This window comes from Ictidomys tridecemlineatus, unplaced genomic scaffold (assembly GCF_052094955.1).
Source record: "Ictidomys tridecemlineatus isolate mIctTri1 unplaced genomic scaffold, mIctTri1.hap1 Scaffold_703, whole genome shotgun sequence".
Taxonomy (NCBI): Eukaryota; Metazoa; Chordata; class Mammalia; order Rodentia; family Sciuridae; genus Ictidomys; species Ictidomys tridecemlineatus.
In genome coordinates, this window is record NW_027525013.1 from 188,651 (window position 1) to 203,388 (window position 14,738).

Sequence of the window (14,738 nt, forward strand, 5' to 3'; positions counted from 1 at the left end):
TTCTCATGTTGTTCATGCATCTTCCCTTCCAGCTCTGTGTTTTTAAGATATATAGCCATGAAGGCTTATAGTGTCCCCAATGGGTTTCAATACCTTTCTTTTTTAAAAAATCATTTCTTTTTTTTAAATACATGACAATTGTGGAATGCATTACAATTCTTATTACACACATAGAGCTCAATTTTTCATATCTCGGTACAGAAAGTATATTCATGCTAATTTATTCCATTATATATGTACTCATTTCTTTTTGCAATACAACTCTTAATACATATATATATATATATATATATATATATATATATATATATATATCACAATTTTTCATATCTCTGGTTGTATATAAGGTATGTTGGAACAAATTTGGGTCTTCATACATGTACTTGGACAATGATGTCATCATATTCCACAATTACTGCTAATCTTCTGCCTTTTCCTCTCCCCTCCAACCCCTCTGCCCTATGTAGAATTCATCTATTCCTTCCCTTGGAGTGGAATCATCCGTGTAGCTCTGAACATCAATTTTTTTAGGTCCATCCCCGAGATGAGTTTCTTCATGTGATTTTTCTGGGCCACTCTTCTTTTCCTCTGAGGTTTCTTTTTTTTTAGGGAAGACTCCTCTGAGTCGATCTTCCGTCGTTTGAATCTTTGTCCTTCATGCCTGGTAGTGCATTCAGGTACCCAAATAGTAAAAAAAAAAAAGCACCTACTGGAAAAATACCAGCATGACCTCTGCCCCACATGCTCACTGGATCTGGTCGTCTCCATTGAGCAGACTGGAAGTCCTTCCACCAAACTCAGCCTCAAAGGCCTAATGCTGTGGGAGACAGATGGCACTCAGCTGCAGTATGATCTCGTGAGTCACAAGTTAGAAAATTTTAAAACAAACAGAGCTTGATTGAGGTTCTTTTGGGCAGTCAAAGTCCTATCTCTATCCTTCTTAGTTTTTGTAACTGTAGCTTAATAGATAAATGAGCTTGTTCTACAATGGCTTGACCTTGGGGTTTATAAGGAATACCTGCTTTATGGTGAATCTGAAACTCTTGGCAAATTTGTTGGAAAGTAGAGCTTACCTAAGTTGGTGCATTATCAGTTTTAATCTGTAAAGGACATCCTGAAACTGCAAAAGCAGCTAAACAATGAGAAACAACATGCTGAGTATTTTTTTTTTTGGTATGGGTCGTGGCAATGATAAATCTAGAATAAGTATCTACAATCACATGTACATAACATTGCTTACCAAATTGAGGAATGTGAGTTGCATCCACTTTCCATAATTTATTTGGTTTTAATCTACGGTGATTTACCCCTGATGGTAAAGATAGAGTATGTACACATATTACACACTTGGGGAAGTGACATACATTTGACAAACTTGTTCTCTGGTTATAATAATTTTTTATGTAAGCCAGAAGCATTTTGATGATGTAAAGAATACAAAGCTTAGGGCTGATGATGTGGCTCAAGTGGTAGCACATTCGCTGTCATGCACTACAACATAAAAATCAAATAAGGATGTTATGTCCATCAAAAACTAAAATAAATGTTAAGAAATTCTCTCTCTCTCTCTCTCTCTCTCTCTCTCTCTCTCTCTCTCTCTCTTTCTCTCTCTCTGAAAAAAAGAATACAAAACTTGTGCAAAGTCATAGAAAGACATTTGCTGACAAATAACAACCAATTTATCAATCTCATTATTACCTGATGTTAAAGGCCCTGGAAGATTAGTGTGGGCCCATATGTGGCCTATAAAACATGGGTGCTTTTGCCTTTGCCCTTTGTAGGGTATAAAATAAATTTAATAACTCTTGTGATGACATATATCCAATAACTGAAGTTTTAATATTTTTGGTAACTCTGATTGCATATAAGCTGTCCAAATAAATATTAACGGGCTCATTTGTAAAATAGCTTAAAGCACAAATGAAAGCTTATAATTCTGCTTGTTGGGCAAAAGCATACGAGTTTGTATAACCTCTGTATCTACATGATTCTTTTTTTTTGGTATGGGTCGTGGCAATGATAAATCTAGAATAAGTATCTACAATCAAATGTTCATAACATTGCTTACCAAATTGAGGAATGTGAGTTGCTTTACTTGAACTTGAGCCATCAGTGAACATTGTTAGCGCACCATCTATTGGTTGTGCAATGACAATCCTTGGAAAAAATAAATGGTGTCATTAATGCAAATTGAATAATTTTATCATGAGGATAATGATTTTCTATCTGACCAGGAAAATCAGCAAAAGCTACTTGCCATAAATTAGAAGTTTGAAAAAACCAATAATTCTGTTGAGCAGAAAATAGAATAATTATATGTTAGGTTCTGATACAATTAGCTGTAAACTTCTTGTTCTGCCTTTCATCACTAATTGAGCAACAAAATCATGAAAAGGAGGTAATGACTTTTGAGGAGAGTGGAATAGATGAATCCACTTAATAACTCCTAGTATTTGCCAAATCACCCCTGTAGGAGTGTGAGCAGTTGGAAATATCAATAAATATGTAGGCTCTTGAGAATTAATTCTGGTAGGTTGCACATTTTTAATAGCAATTTCAACTTTCCTTAAAGCCCTTCTTGCCTCCACCATAAACTAACAAGAAGTAGTAGGAGAAGGATCTCTCTGTAATATCTAGAATAAAGGACTCAAATCTGAAGTAGTTAGCTTTAAAGATGGCCTCAGCCAATTAAAATCTCCTAATAATTTTGGAAAATTATTAAGGGTGTGCAACTCCTTGACTCTTATCTGTAAGTTTTGAGGATGGACTGTACGTCCTTCCAATCACATGACCTACATAAAAGGAGATATCTTTTGCACCTTTTGAGGTGCAATGCACAAACCCATTGCTGGGAGTGAAGTCTCTAATTGGGCAAAAATTTTTAAATGTACCTCTGAATTAGCATGAGATAGAAGTATGTCATCCATAAAATGAATAATATATGCATCGGGAAATTTTTTCCTTACTGGCATCATAGCCTGGGCTACAAAATTTTGGCATAAAGTTGGACTATTACATATACCCTGAGGTAATACATTTCAGCAATGTCTTTTGACTGGTTCTTTAAGATTAACTGTGGGGACACTAAAGGCAAGTTTTTTTACAGTCATTGGGGTGCAATGTGTGGAGAAAAAAAATATTTTAGATCTATTACTATCAAATTCTAGTTCACAGGAATCGCTGTGGTAGAAGGAAGCCCAGCTTGTAGAGCCCCTTAGGTTGAATTGCATGATTCATTGCCCTTATGTCTTGTAATAACCTCCAATTACCTGATTTTTCTTAATTACAAAAATGGGTGTGTTCCAAGGGCTGAGTGTTGGCTCTAAATGACCAGCTTGAAGCTGCTCTTAGACTAACATATGAGCTATGTTAAGTTTTTACCCTTTCAGGGGCCACTGAGTAAACCAAATTGGCTCTTCTGTGAGCCAAGTGACCTCTTCTGCTGTCATTTGGGCCAGGAAAAAAAGTCAGGGCCCCTGCCAAAAATTTTGGTTGTGTGCATTAATTAATCTCTGTTGAGAAGACTGGGTCCTAAGTAGATATCCATCCTGTAAATTTCTTCCACTATCCCTAGGAGTAAACCCTTGATGAAATTCCTCAAATGACCTGATAGCATTTGGAGTTACTAATAATAATCCAAAGCTTCTTGGAGTATCTCTTCCCCAAAGATTTACCTGTAAGGTGTTTAATACATAAGGGTTAAAAATTTCCATCTTGGTCCTCCCAGCGAAGATATTGGGCACTCTGGGCAGGCTGAGAATCCTGCCCTTTGCCTTCTATGTTGGCTGGCACCTTTTGTAATGTCCAGGTTTTGGGCTAAAATCAGCGAAACAAAACAGATTTATCTGTCCCAGTATCTATAATTCCTTGAATTTTTTTATGATTAGTTCTAAGTTCCAGTAGGAGGTGCTCCTGCTAGACAGTTTGGGCCCAGTACACTCATTCTGGTGACTTGAAATCAAGGTGTCAATTGAACTGACAATGGAGCCACAGGGTCACATTATTATTATTATTATTATTATTATTATTATTATTATTATTATTTTTGAAATTTTTTGAGAGGGGGAGAGAGAGAGAGAGAATTTATTTCATTAGTTTTTTCGGCAGACACAACATCTTTGTTTGTATGTGGTGCTGAGAATCAAACCCGGGCTGCACGCATGCCAGGCGAGCACGCTACCAGTTGAGCCACATCCCCAGCCCAGGGTCACATTATTAATTGGGCTCGTGTGTCTTTAGCAGCAAGCTGAATGGCATATTCTGATTTTACAGTGACTATTAGCTCACCTCGAAAATAAAAATAAATAACTCCAGGTCATACTTTGATGGCAGCTTTCAAATTATTTTGCTCCAAAATTCAGCCTGTGGTTCCTGGGGTGATGGCCAGCATGAACTAAGAAGTTCCTGCCCTGTTGTGCTGGGACTTGCCATCTCGCACCATGTGGATGTTTTTTTTTTTTCCACAATTAAAAACTGTCTGTAATGTGGCTGCAATTGTGGCTCAGTGGTAGAGTGCTTGCCTAGCTCGGGCAGGACCTAAGTTTGATCCTCAGCACCACATAAAAACAGAGGCATTGTGTTGTGTTCATCTGCATCTAAAAAATGAATATTAAAAAAATAAAGTCTGCGAGAATGGCGTTGGCTGGGGTTGGGGCTGCAGTCCCAGTTTTGAAGCTGTGGGGAGCATGAAACCTTGCAGTTGGGTTGGGCCGACCTTTGCAAAAAGGCGAACAGACTCTGAGATAGTCCCCTTTTTCCTCTGAACCCAGGGGATGTCGTGGCAACTTTTAAGTGTGTTTTCCAATGCCAGATGCTTACCAAGAAACACACAGGAGCCTGGGTCCCCAATCAACCAGGCAGCTGCTTGGTACAGCACGCTCCAAAGTTGGAGAAGGACTCTTCTGAGCTCTGTTTTGTCTTAGTCAAAGTAGACTGGTCTGGGAAGACATTTGTCTCCATGCCCTCTTAGCACATGAATTTATCTGGTGATTGCCAGGAGAGACGGAAAACCTCCACCAATTCAACAAGCCAAACAGCACTTTACCTGTCCAAGATCTTAGTGGGACCACTGCCACCGGTCACAGAGAAGAAGGGAGTCAAGCAGGCAAGACAGAGAGCACGAGCAGGGTGTTGATGATTATGGGTTCAATGCAGGGTGAGGGGGTGCAGCGGTACTGAGCTGTCACTTCTTTTTTTTAAATACTAATTTTGTTGTTTCAGGTGGACACAATCTCTTTATTTTCACGTGGTGCTGAGCATCGAACCCAGGGCCCCATGCATACCAGGAGAGTGCGCTACCACTTGAGCCACATCCCCAACCCCATGGGCTATCACTTCTTTATGGGCCAAGAGTCCATCTCTGGGAAGGACAGGGTATGAGTCTCCTAGTGTTGGAGGTCACACTTCCTGCCACTTCAGAGATTGGAGGTGATGGTTCGCACCACTTATGTGATGCCATTCAGTGCATCATGGAGCTGAACTCCTGGAAGAGGAACGCTTTGGGTGCCATTTTTACCAACATTCCTCCCTTTTTTTGTTTTGATTTTGGGGCTCTGTACTCGTTCTCTCTACTTCCAGCTGAGTAGGGGCGTTGTTTAGAGGGAGGGAGGTCAGTTGGTTGGAGAAGGGGGGCCAGGAGGCCCCATATTCATGTGCTAAAGACATGGATTTTCTCCAGGGAGAAGACCATGAATGGCCTCTGAAACCACAAATGGTTGGATATAAGGAGCCATTCATTGGGGTGGCTGTCGGGGTGGGGGGGGATAAGCCAACTGTCTTCCCGGACCGTTGGATCTAACTGTTTTGAGAGGTATGCCACCGGAGCAAAGGTGGGCCCATACATTTGTCCCAGCACTCCCAAGCCTTGCCCTTGGTTTCCATGGACAGAGAGAGTAGAAGGCCTATTAACAAATGGCTGGTGTAGAGCCAGTACTTCTAAGAGGGCTTTCTGGAGGGTTCTGAAGAGTGGTGCAGCTGAAAGTAACAAGGGCTCATGCTTGTTCTCGTTTGCTAGGTCATAAAGTGGTCTGGCAAGTAATGAGTAATTTGGTACTCATGCCCTCAGACAGCCTGCCAGACCAGGAATGAGAGATTCTTCTTCTTAGTTTTTGGTACAGGAAGGCTTTCAATAAGGCCTTTTCTGTTGGCTGTGATAGCCTTCTTCCCCAGGGAAATGTGGAACCCTAAGTAAACAACCTCAGAGAGAGAGAGAGAGCTGCACCTTTTGCAGAGAAACCCTATATCCTCAATTGTTGGGGTTTCTAGCCCCCCGCCTCCTCCTGACCACCGGGAGAAGTAGGAAAAGCACTCCCCGACCAAGACGAGCCAAGAGAGATAAAGGTCGACTGGCGGCCTGCACCCAGCCCTCCCTCGCCAGAGGACAATCAGATGCACCAAGGAGACGAGTTGAAGCAGGATCTCATTTAATGAGGAAGCACACACAGCTTATATTCTGCGCAGGAGCCAATCAAGTTAAAGGTAAGAGAGGTGGAGCAAGTTCATGTGTACACCCATAGTCTGTAAGAGAAAGCACGAGCTGAAGAGTTCCAGACCTATCCTGGAGGTGGTCGGTCTCCTCTGTCACCACCCACAGCTCTGCCTCCTGGCTGATCGCCAGGAGCCATCCCAGCAACATGTGTGTCCCGAAGACCAGAAAGTGAGCAGCCAGTCCTGCCCTACATCTCCCCCTTTTTGTTTTATTAGCAGGTGTTTGCCTTACTCAGAGTGTGCCTGTCTTATGTTGTCCCTCTCTGGGGATCTTACCCATCACTGACTACTACTCTATCTCTTCAGGCAATCCTACCTGCAGGGCCTGATCAGGCCCCATGGGAAGCCCAAAGGAAGGGAGATGGCTCTGCTCCCAGCTTACATCTGCACATTCCGGTAGGGGCCATGGCCACCCTCATAGGGTTCACAGTCAGTATCTTGTAAGGTGGCATATTGCTGCCAGACCACCCTCGGTTGAACAGCTCTGGCTGGATCTTGAGAAAGTGGAGGAGCCTAGGAGAAACAGCACTCCTCCTGTAGGAACAAGCATAGTCCTCCTCCTTGGGTGGTAGTGCTGACCACATGGTGCACTGGGGCCAGCAAGTCCAGTTCCCCTCCCCCTGGCCACGATGAATGCCATGAGGGAGACAATGAGGAGTCCGGTCACAAGCAGGCAAGGGTCCGGAGTGGTCTTTTCATTCCTCCTAAGGACAGAATAAAGAATCCTACCTCAACAGGGGGTGCTCTTGGGTAATCATTTTTGTTCTGGTGAACAGTATTTTAGATCTCTAGCACGTGCCCAAATTTTACTTGGCTCCCCAATCGGGAATACACACCCAAATTCCTTCCCTGCACTAACGAGGGGATCAGGACCGCACCATGATCCAGGAAGAGGGCCCCTCCACCAGACCTCTACCTTTAAATAAGGTGTCTGATTAGACCAATATCTCTAAAAAGCTGGGAGAGGTTGGTCTTTGGAAAAATTTAACATATTTAATGTAAGCACGGCTGTCCTTAATTGGTCATGGGGGTTGCCTTCCCCCTTTTTTTTGATGAATTGGTCCTTTAAGGTCTTATTATGCCTCTCAATTATACCTCGAACTTTTGGATTGTATGGTATTCCAGTGGTGTGTTTAATATTCCAAGTTTGGAAGGATTCTTGGAATGATTCACTTACACAGCAGGGCCCATCATCTGTCTTATCCTGTAGGGGTAATCCCCAAATGGCAAAATATTGTAGGAAATGGCTTTCACTCATTTTTTCCACCTGAATGAGCAGTTGCTCAACAAACACGTGAATAGGTATCTATAGACATAAATATATATTTTTTAATTTTCCAAAAGATGCATAGTGGGTCACATCGGTTTGCAGATGACTTTAGGTCTGAGGCCCCTGAGGTTGAGCCCGGGGGATTGAAGAGGGTGGGACCTGTAAAAGTGGCATACATGATTTACATGTCCTTATGATCTTTTCTAAATCTTTTATGGGAATCAGGGGAAATCTCTGATGTAGCCCTCTCCAGTTTAAATGAGTAAGTTCATGAAGTCCTTGAGCCATCTGAAGGTTCTGTTTAGCCTGAGCATTAGCTACGATAGTCCCATTGGGAGCCAATCGATCAGCCATTTGGTTCCCGGGTGTCAAGATTCCGGGTAACTCCTGGTGTCCCCTGAGATGCTGCAGAAAAATGGGCTCAGCCCGCTCTTTTAACAAGGATTGGACTTGAATCATCAGAGGAGTAATTGGGTTTTTGCCTAACTTAATATAGACCCTAAGGGTCCCTCCCACAGATGCATGTATGCACTGAAGAGATCGCCTAACTGGCAATCTAAGGCAAAGTTTGCCCCTTGGTCCAGTCTGAGGGACATCCCTGCGGGGCACTGGGTCTTATTTATCCTGTAGGGCACTCTCTTGAAGTGGCCCTGTTGAACACACCCATAACAAACCCCTCTCCAGTTGCCATTGGAAGAGGCGAGGGCAGTAGTAAGGGCCTCAGCAAGCGAAGCCATTGGGGCCTGCAAGGCCTTGACCAACGACTGTGATTGGTGGGCCTGAGTACCGACATCCTTAGGGGCCACTATCCACTTCCCCATAGATTTATTCTTCATCCCGCACAGGCTAGCTTGTGGTCTGTGGTTATCCCCTCCCAGACCAGCATCTTGACAAACTGGTCCCGAAGGGGCTTTGGGAGGAATTTCCTTTGGAGGGTCCTTTCCTCTCACTTGATGAAGGTGGCAAGATCCTCAGTAGCCCTCTGAGTAACTCCTGCTATCGGGGGTTCTGAGGGGCCTTCCTCCAACTTCTTCCATGCCACCAGCCCCAAAGCCCATACCTTCTCCTGGTAGGGGGCAGGGATAGCAGCCTTCTGAAGGCCTGTGGAAAATTGACCACTGGACCCCGACAGCATCCCATAAGTTACAGGAACTGGGGGGTTTACAGCCTGTTTCCTCTCAGCCTGAGTGTGGCAGTCCTCATTAAAGAAAGCACACCACTTCAGGGACAGGGGACAAAAAAACACGGCCTTGGGTAAGTCTTTCCAGTCTTGGGTGGTGCACTGTTGGTGGGCCAGACCCTGGAGGAGGGTTTCAGCCCAGGGTGAATTAGGTCCATCCTCAGAGAAGGTCTTTTTGAGTTCTTTAAAACCTTGGGCCTCCCAGGGATACCATAAGGCCAGTCTATGGCGCCCAGGGTTAGCATTTAATGTGAAAGCCATATAAGATGGTGGCTTACCTGGGCTTTTCCTGGTTTTCACGAGAGGGTGGAGAATTTCCGTGGTGAGAGGGGTGATAATATGGTGGAGGCCACTCCCCATCCCATCTCTCTACCACGTGTTCCGGGACAGGGGCACTTGGTGTGGAACCCAGAGGACCAGGCCAGAGATTAAAAAGATCTAGGAGGCCATTGTCACAGTGAGGTTTTAAATCTTTCTCCTCCTGGGCAGCGGGAGGACTGACTCGCTGTGACCCAAGAGGCTCCTTAACAATGGCTTCCCAGTCAGGGTCGTTGTACTTAGTATAAGATGGCCCCATCTTTCCAGGGACACCCTTACCTTGAAACTCACTTGGCTTGGCTCACTGATATTTTTTGGCATCCGGCTTTGGTGTCTGCGTTTGGCATCCCTGTTCGGGTGCCAGATGTTGGGGTTTCTGCCCCCCATCTCTTCCTGACTGGTGGGAAAAGTGGGAAAGCATGCCCCGACCAAGACGAGCCAAGAGAGATAAAGGTCGACTGGCAGCCTGCACCCAGCCCTTCCTCGCTGGAGGACAGTCAGATGTGCCAGGGAGAGGAGTCGAAGCAGGATCTCGTTTATTGAGGAAGTACACACAGCTTATATACTGCTCAGGAGCCAATCAGGATAAAGGTCAGAGGGTGGACCGAGTTCACGTGCACACCCATCCCATAGTCTGTAAGGGAAAAACGAGCTGTCCACGAGGGCGGGAGAGTCCCAGACCTATCCTGGAGGTAGTCCACCTCTTCCATAACTGGCCACAGCACTGCTTCCTGGCTGATCACCAGGATCCATCCCAGCCACATGTGCAGCCCCAAGACCGGGAAGTGGGCAGCCAGCCATGTCCTACAAAGCTACACCTCTGAATATTTTTATTTATTTAATTATGAATTTATTTTTATTTAATTATGAATTTATTTTTATTTTGAGACAGGGTCTTGCTAAGTTGCTGAGGCTGGCCTTAAACTTGTGATCCTCCTGCCTCAGCCTCCCAAGTTCCTGGGATGACAGGGGTTTGCTCTAGCCCCTGGTTTTCCTGTTTCTTTTAATGTGACTACTACACAGTGCTCATGTATGTATGTGTCTCCTGTTGGTGTCCCACATTATATCTCTCTTTTTTGTGGTTGTTATTGTTGTTTTTCTTTTTGCTGGGGGTTGCTGTGGATTGAATTTAGGAGCACTCAATGACTGAACCCCATCCCCACCCTATTATGTATTTTTTTTTAGAAACAGGGTCTCACTGAGTTGCTTACTGCCTTGCTTTTGCTGAGGCTGACTTTGAACTGGTGATCCTCCTGCCTCAGCCTCCTGAGTCCCTGGGATGACAGGTATTTGCACCACACCCAGTTTTTACTCATCAGAGAGCAGTCTTCTTGGAGGAAGCAGGAGCCAACTCTCATGATGAAAGTAAGTATTACTTCCTGTAGTGATGTCATTGTGGGCTACATAAGCCAGTGTTCCTGTGACATTCACACCATGACCAGCACTGTAATAAATGTCACTTGCCTCATCTCCACAGAGCAGCAGGATAGGCACTGTCTCTGCATTTCCAAAAAGCCACATAGACCAAGAGACTAAAGACAGGCCAGAGCAAAGACAGGGACCGGGCTAGGAGAGCAGCCACCCCCAGCCAGGTGCCAGGGCAATGGCACCTCATGAACCCATCCTCACTGCCGTGCTGACTTTTGAGCTTTTAGGGGTCACAGATGTGCGAGGGCTCCAGCTTCTTCTCTTCACAGTGCTCCTGGTCATTACATGCTGACCCTCCTGGGCAACCTGCTTATTATCACCCTGACTTTGGTCGACTGCCGCCTGCACACTCCTATGTACTACTTCCTGCACCATTTCTCCCTGATGGAGCAGGGGTTCGTGTCCATGGTCACCCTGAAGATGCTAGCCCACCTCCTCTCTGGTCACAGGACAATTGCCCGTGCTAGATGCTTTATGCAAATGAGGCTCTACTTCATCCTGGACACAGTGGAGTCCTTGCTGCTGGCTGTGATGTCTGGGGACCACTAGTGGGCCATCTGCCATCTGCTGCACTATCCCACTCTCATGATGCCCCGGGTGTGCAGCTGGCTGGTGCTGGCCTGCTGGAACACCAGCGTCTTGGTCCTTGGGGTGCTGTGTGCCTGGATGCTCTTCCTGCACTTCTGCGGTCCCCACATCCTCAACCATTTCTTTTGTGACAGCACCCCCTTGCTGGAGCTGGTGTGTGATGACACTAGGATTCTGCAGCTGGTCAGCTTCCTGGTGGCCATATGCACCCTGGTCAGCACTGTCTTGTGATGGTTTTGTCATACTACTGCATCATTCGCACTGTTCTGCACCTGCCCATATCTGGGGGCCACAGCAAGGTCTTCTCTACCTGCTCCTCCCACATGCTGGTGGTGTCGCTCAGCTACGGGAGCTTCATAATCATGTACCTGAAGCCCATGCAAACTGGGCACCTGACCCTCAACAAAGGAGTGGCTCTCTTCAACACCATAGTGTCACCCCTGCTGAATCCCTTCATCTACTGCTTCAGGAATGATCTGGTCTAGAAAGCCAGCAGGGATGTTCTGCTCAGGGGGAGAGCGCTTTCTTCTCAGATATTCAGAGGGAAAGCTTTCCAATGCTCTGCTGCTAAGCACGGAACAGTGGCACACACCTGTTATCCCAGTGGCTGGGGAGGCTGAGGCCGAAGGATAGCAAACTTGAGGCCAGCCTCAGTAACTTAGTGAGGCCATAAGCAATTTAGCAAGACATTGTCTCAAAAAGAAGGAGGAAGAGGAAGATGAGAAGGAGGAGGAGGAGGAGGAGGAAGAGGAGGAAAAGCAGCCCTATTTTGGTTTTATTTTATTTTATTTTTCAATGAACATGAACACCATTTTACTAGAGTGAAGAAAAAAAATATTAGTTCAAATATCTGCTGGGGGGCTGGGAATGTGACTTAGAGCTCTCCTGGCATGCAGGTTCAAATCACTAATCACAAAAAAGAAACAAATAAATAAATAAAATTATCAAAAAATAAGGAAGGAAAAGAAACAAACAAACAACAACAACAACAAAAACCTGCTGGTGCATCTGCTGTAATCTCACTGGCTTGGAAGGATGAGTCTGGGAGATCACAAGTTCGAAGCTAGCCTCAGCAAAAGTGAGGTACTAAGCAACTCAGTGAGGTCCTGTCTCAAAATAAAATACAAAATATGCCTGGGGATGGGGCTCAGAGGTTGAATGCACTGAGTTCAATCTTCAGTACCCCCCCCAAAAAAAAATCCAATGCTGGTAACTTTACAGTGGAGAAAATTGACAAACCTTTTCTTGTCCAGCTGATCAAGGTCAAGGTCAACAGTGACAGGTTATGTTGACATGTACCCTTGCCATGGTGTGATGCAAATTTCCTTTTAACTCTCTCATCTTCTACCAAAATCCAGCGACCCCAGGATGATAATGAGAAATACTTCAGACAAATTCCAGTAGAGGGAGACCCTATAGCCTAACTGACCAGTAAGCCTCAAAGCTCTCAAGGTCATCAAAGATGAGGAAGTCTAGGCACTGTCATAATGAAGAAGAGCCAAAGGGGACATGCTACCTTCGTGGAGGTGGGTGGGTCCTGAAGCAGAATCAACACCAGTGGAACTCAGGAAATCTGAGTTACTCCTGGACCAAATTTAGAAATGCTTCATGGATTGTAATAAACATTCCATGCAAATATAAGATGTTAACATGGAGGGAACTGTTTTGGGGGTGTTTCTTAAAAAACAGTTAAAGAAATAAAAATGTGTAGTAACAGGTTGTGATAGTGCACACCCCTAATCCCAGCAAATCTGGAGGCTGAGGAAGGAGGATCACGAGTGTGAGTCTAACCTGGACAAATCATCGAGGCTGTAAGCAACTTAATAGAATTCTGTTTAAAATTTTAAAATAAATAAATAAATAAATAAATAAAAGGGCTTGTATGTGGCTCAGCAGTAAAGCACCCCTGTGTTTAATCCTGGTACCAAAAACAAAAAAGAAAAAGAAAAAAAAATCTGTATACTGAAAAAGAGGCTAATTGTAGTTATTTGAGTATCCAGGAGAATGGAAGGTGGAATCTAATAGTGTTTTGCTTAGGAAGCAGCCTATTGAGAGCAAACGGCAGGTCACTTATCATTGTGCACATTCCTAATTTCAGTGACATTTCCCTGGCAACTAACTTAGCTTCTTCTGAACATACACTGCTAGAACTTTTTCACATGATGGCAAATGTTTTTTTAATAAGTTAATTATTGAATAAATGGTATTTAAACTGCCTTTTTTTAAGGACCTTTCACAGTTACAAATAAATGTATTCTGCATGGAGTTGGTGTGGTCACCTGCCTGTAATCCCAGTGATTTGGGAGGCTGAGGATGTTGAGTTAGAGTCCAGCCTCAGCAATTTAGCAAGGCCCTGAGCAACTCAGCGAGACCCTGTCTGTACATAAAAATAAAATAAAAAGATTTGAGGATGTGGCTCAGTGTTTAAGCACCTCTCAGTTCAATTCCCCAGGAGAGAGAGAGAGAGAGAGAGAGAGAGAGAGAGAGAGAGAGAGAGAGATAAAGAAGAAGAAAAAAAAAAGGAGGAGGAGGAGGAGGAGGGAGGGAGAAGGGCAATTATTCTGGGGTCTGAGAGTTTATCTCAGTGGTAGAATGCTTTCCTGGCAAGTGTAAGGCTCTGTGCTCCTTCTGCAGCCAATAATAATAATAATAATAATAATAATAATAATAATAATAATATCTTGATTAATCATCTCATAATTTATATATATATATATATAATTTTTACTTGTCACTTAAAATTAACTCATTAAATTTAGAATAAAATACTGCTATTTTGCTCATCTCTCCTTCTCATCAACATCATCATCTCTATTCCATCTCCTCCTCCTCCTCCTCCTCCTTCTCTTCCTCCTCCTCTTCCTCCTGCTCCTTCTCCTCCTCCTTCTGCTCCTTCTCCTCCTCCTGCTCATCTCTCTCCTCCTACTCCTCCATCTCCTCTTCCTCTTGCTCCTTCTCCTCCTGCTCATCTCTCTCCTCCTCCTACTCCTCAATCTCCTCCTCTTCTTCCTTCTTCCCCATCTCTTCTTCCTCCTGCTTTTTCTCTCTCCTCCTCCATCTCCTCCTCCTCCTCCTCCTTTTCCTCTTTCATCTCCTTATCCTCCTCTATATCCTCCTCCTTCTTCACCTCAATCTCCTCCCCCATCTCATTCTGCTTCTCCCTCTCTTGCTCCTCCTTCTTCTCTTCCTCCTCCTTCCACTCCTTCTCCTCCACCTTCTTCAACTCCTCCTCCTCCTCCTCATCTGTCCTCCTCATCAACATCATCATCTCTTTTCTATCTCCTCCTTCTCCTTCCTCCAACTCCTCCTCCTCATCCTACTTCTTCTTATATTCCTCCTGCTCATCTCTCTCCTCCTCCTCCATCTCCTCCTCTTCCTCCTCTCCTCCTCTTCCTGCTCCTTCTCCCTCTCCTCCTTCTCCTCCTCCATCTTCTTCTTTATCTCCTCCTCTTTCTCTTCCTTCATCTT

At 44.5% G+C, this 14,738-nt stretch overlaps 1 pseudogene; it reads left to right on the forward strand.

The window, feature by feature from the left end:
• The first annotated feature begins 10,857 nt into the window (after positions 1-10,857).
• Positions 10,858-11,890, forward strand: LOC144374466 (olfactory receptor 6C74-like; annotated as a pseudogene).
• The last annotated feature ends 2,848 nt before the right edge of the window (positions 11,891-14,738 follow it).